General features: G+C 36.8%; 1 pseudogene; it reads right to left on the bottom strand.

Moving 5' to 3' along the window:
• Window positions 1-420: 420 nt before the first annotated feature.
• Window positions 421-1,674, bottom strand: LOC148547388 (G-type lectin S-receptor-like serine/threonine-protein kinase At4g27290; annotated as a pseudogene).
• Window positions 1,675-3,852: the final 2,178 nt, after the last annotated feature.

The following is a 3,852-nucleotide window of genomic DNA, read 5'->3' as shown; positions in this document are numbered from 1 at the left end:
TACGTTGTATATTCTACATTTGAATTTATGACAACGAATAAAATTCATCACTAAATTAGCAGAGATTCTGAGACACCCTAAACTTGTTATTACAAAATGGCTTAATTTTTGTGGCAGCGCTATATCATGTTGTCACTAAAAACAATGCACGGCCAGGTTTCATGACAAACATACATAAAAATCATGGCAAAAACTACAATTTAACTTTTAAGTGATGGCTTTTAAGTTGTCACTAAATTTCTTGTCACAAAAAATGATGCTTCTTATAGTGTATATGTTGTGAGATAATCAATTATGTAATACTAACATACTCTACCACGGATTGACATCGCTAATTGAAAGATGATTAACTGATGATAGTGGTTTATCATTCCTTGATGAAGAAGAATCACCAAAAATCACATCTCTCTCAACAAAGAATCATGGCTTCTTTGGTTGAGGCAATGACCCTTCACTACTTAGCATCATAAGCACATCCGACATGCTTGGCCGGTCTTCTGGTCTTCGTTGAACACATAATAAACCTACATGAATTGATCTTATCACTTCTTCTAGTTAATCAATCGAGTCTTTAATCATTGCATCCACCATTTCTAAGCACTTGCCTTCAGCAAAAAGTGTCCATGCCTATATATACATTTAGTTATGAGTTAATTCGTTGACTACAATCAACTAATTACACAAATAGATTATGCTATTTAGATGGAAATTGCAAATAAACTTCAAGGGCAACAAACCAACAACTTATGCTTACATGACCGAGAAGATTAAAGTGGTGATCCACATGGGTGAATCCTCTATTTCTCTTTCCACTGACTATTTCTAATACCAGTACACCAAAGCTATAGACGTCGGATTTCGTTGAGTATAGTCCGTCAACAATGTATTCAGGTGACAAATAGCCACTGTATGTTATGTAGCATCAAACATATATAATTTAAAATCAAGGAAAATCATACTATTAGTTGTTTGTTAGCAATTTAGCATCAATGACTTACTAAGTTCCAGTGATATGGCTCGTGTTATCTTCATTTTCATTTCCTACGAAACTTCTTGCTAGTCCAAAGTCTGAGATTTTAGGATTCAATTCGTCATCTAACAGAATATTTTTAGCCTTAAGATCTCTGTGAATAATTATATGCCTTGAATCATGATGAAGATAGAGAAGACCTTTGACAATTCCATTTATTATAAAAAAACGCTTATGCCAGTCTAATAGTTTTCCTCTTTCATAATCTATTAAGGGAAAAAAAGAAAAAGAAAAAGTGAGTTGGACTAGATAAAAAGTTCTAAATTATATGAGAGAGACAATAAACAATGATTAGCCGAATTTTAGATTTCAATTAGTGTTAGTAGATAGTTTTTAACTTTCTTAATCAATATTATTGTAAAAGATAGGGCCAGAAATGAAGTCATATGTGTTGCCAGACTTTAATTCAAGTTATTGACTTAACTAAATATTGTGACAGAAATAAATATATCTAATTACCCAAACTAGACTATAATCATTAAATAAAATGATGATGAGAATGGTTTTATGAGAATCAAACCGAATATGAAGAAGTCCAAGCTTTTGTTGCGCATAAATTCATAAACCAACAATCTTTCTTCTTCTTGAATGCAGAATCCTAATAGCTTCACTAAATTTCTATGCTGAAGTTTGGCAATGTGCATAGCTTCATTTTTAAACTCTTGGAGTCTTCGACTTGAATTTCGTGAAAGCTTCTTGACAGCTATTTCTTGTCCATCTTTTAAAATACCCTAGAAATTATAACCATTTATAAGTTATAAAATCTTTCTATATATATTGCCCAAGAAGTCCTCCACTTTATGAAGAAGACTAAATCAAAGAAAGGCACACTGGCATTTAAGATTGATCTGGAGAAAGCTTATGACAGAGTTGACTGGAGGTTTTTAGCTCATACCCTTAAAAGCTTTGGTTTTCCTATTCCTACACTTAATTTGATTATGAATTGTGTCACTGCTTCTTCCTTATCTATTCTTTGGAATGGGAGTCGTTTGAATGGCTTTACTCCTAGCCGAGGTCTAAGACAAGGAGACCCTATGTCACCCTATCTTTTTGTGTTGTGTATGGAGCGATTGGCATGCTTTATTAGTCATCAGGTTGATTTAGGCTTGTGGGAACTGGTTGCTATTTCTAGAGGAGGACCAAGAATATCCCACTTAATGTTTGCGGATGACTTGCTTCTATTCTGTAAAGCTACAAAGAGACAAGTGCAAAATGTGATGTTGGTTTTAGAGACTTTTTGCAAAGCATCTGGGATGAAGATTAATGTGGAGAAGTCTAAAGCGCTTTGCTCCAAGAATGTCTCTGCAACAAGGAAAGAGGTTTTCACTGGGGTATCCTCTATCAGATTTGTCCAGGACTTGGGCAAGTATCTTGGAGTTACTCTTAGCCATTCTAGGGTGACTCGTTCAGCTTTCAATGGTGTCCTGGATAAGATTCGGAGTAGGCTAGCAAGCTGGAAAGGAAGTTTACTCAATCGGGCTGGTAGACTTTGCTTGGTTAATTCTGTTGTCGCTGCTATTCCCACGTACCAGATGCAGGTCTCTATTTTTCCCAAAGGAATCATTAGTAAATTGGAGTCTATGATGAGGAATTTTCTTTGGAAAGGACAAGTTGATGGAAGAGGATTGAATCTTGTTAGTTGGAAGGTACTGGTTACTCCAAAAAAATATGGAGGTTTAGGGATTAGAGATCCTTATTGTGTAAATATTGCTCTTCTTGGGAAGCTAGTTTGGAATTTCTTCCAGCAACCAAACAAGCTATGGGTCCAATTGTTGGATGCCAAATACCGATCATCTCTATATGACTGTTTTAGTTATCCTAAGAACAAGGACTCTCCCATTTGGAGGTGTCTTTGCAAGGCTTGGGAAGTGTTGAAGGATGGGTTTGATTGGTGTATTGGAGATTTGAACCAGAACTTTTGGTTTTCTAGCTGGAGGAAAGAAGGACGGTTATCTAATGAGATCGATTATGTTCACATTTCTGATTCGAATATCCGGATACAGGATATTTGGTCGGTTGGTAGGTGGCATTTGGATACTCTTTATTCTCCTCTATCTCAAAATCTGAAAGATAATATTCTTTCTTACAATCCAGATGAACAAGCAGGTCCGGAAGTGGGTTGGTATTGGAGTGGGTCTGCTGCCAAAGTCTATAACTCTCGCAATGGTTACTTGTGGTTGTGTAAGCAGTTGTTTGGTTGGGAGGAGCGGGAGAATTGGCTTTGGCTTTGGCGCCAGCTTGTTCCGGAAAAGCATAAATTTTTGGCTTGGTTGTGTCTTAAGGAGGCTCTTCCTACTGCAAGTTTTCGCTTTAGAAGAGGGATGTCGTCATCGGATAAGTGTCCAAGATGTCTTTCTAGCCAGGAATCGGTTTTACATTGTATTCGGGATTGTCCCAAAGCTCAGCTTGTCTGGCATAGGTTGGATATTTCTTGTCATCCTTTGGATTTGAAGAACTGGTTCTTGTATCATAGCAGAGAGCATCCGTTCAAGTTCTTTTCGGGACTTTGGTGGATATGGCGAGCAAGGAATAATGACATCTTTAATCCCGATGAAACTTGGCCTCCGGAAAAAGTGATTTGTCTGGCATTAACTTCAGAAAAGGAGCTTAGGAATATCTTTGAATTACAACGTATGTCCCTTCCCTCTACTCTAAATGGTTTTTGGAATCCCCCATCCATTGGTACTTTTAAGATTAATTGTGATGCTAGTTATTTTGGTTCGGGTGATAGTGTTGGTTTTGCTTGTGTTATTAGAGATTGTAATGGGAGCTGGCAAAGGGGGTGTTTGGGAATGATTGAGAGTAATAGTATTCTTCAAGGA

Source organism: Arachis ipaensis, chromosome B8 (assembly GCF_059453495.1).
Source record: "Arachis ipaensis isolate K30076 ecotype BB chromosome B8, ASM5945349v1, whole genome shotgun sequence".
Lineage (NCBI taxonomy): Eukaryota > Viridiplantae > Streptophyta > Magnoliopsida > Fabales > Fabaceae > Arachis > Arachis ipaensis.
The sequence above is the reverse complement of the archived record's forward strand: the minus strand, read 5'-3'. Positions and strand labels throughout refer to the sequence as shown.